Here is a 472-nt window from a genome sequence, read left to right as displayed (position 1 = left end):
GGTATGTTTTTTCTTTGGTTCGTGTTTAAGCGTTGACAAGCTTCTTCTTGCCGCCTTCTTTCTTCTGCATTGAAGGAGAGGCCGAAGGAAGAGATTCTTCGACAGCTATCTATCTGTCTCTCTTCACATACTCTATAGGTATCTGGTGTAGTTATGTATCTATCTACTTATACCTGCGAGACAGTCTATTGTACTCTCATTCATCATCTTAGAGAGGAATATGTTTTCTTCCCTTTCCTATGTCATGTCGTGTAGTACGCATCGTCATAATAAGTCTAAGGGCGAGACAAGATTCCTGCTGGTATGTCTCGCATGCATCCGATCGATCCTCTCTGTCTTTCAAGAAAGAAAGAAAGGCTGAAGGGAGTGTTAAGATTCTTTACTTCTCACTTGTTTCTCTTCTCCCCCCCTTCCTTCTTCACTACGCCATACTTACCTGAGCACATATCTGTACATACCTATATATATATAT

This window comes from Cystoisospora suis (assembly GCF_002600585.1).
Source record: "Cystoisospora suis strain Wien I chromosome Unknown contig_111, whole genome shotgun sequence".
NCBI lineage: Eukaryota > Apicomplexa > Conoidasida > Eucoccidiorida > Sarcocystidae > Cystoisospora > Cystoisospora suis.
Note: the sequence above shows the minus strand (reverse complement) of the source record.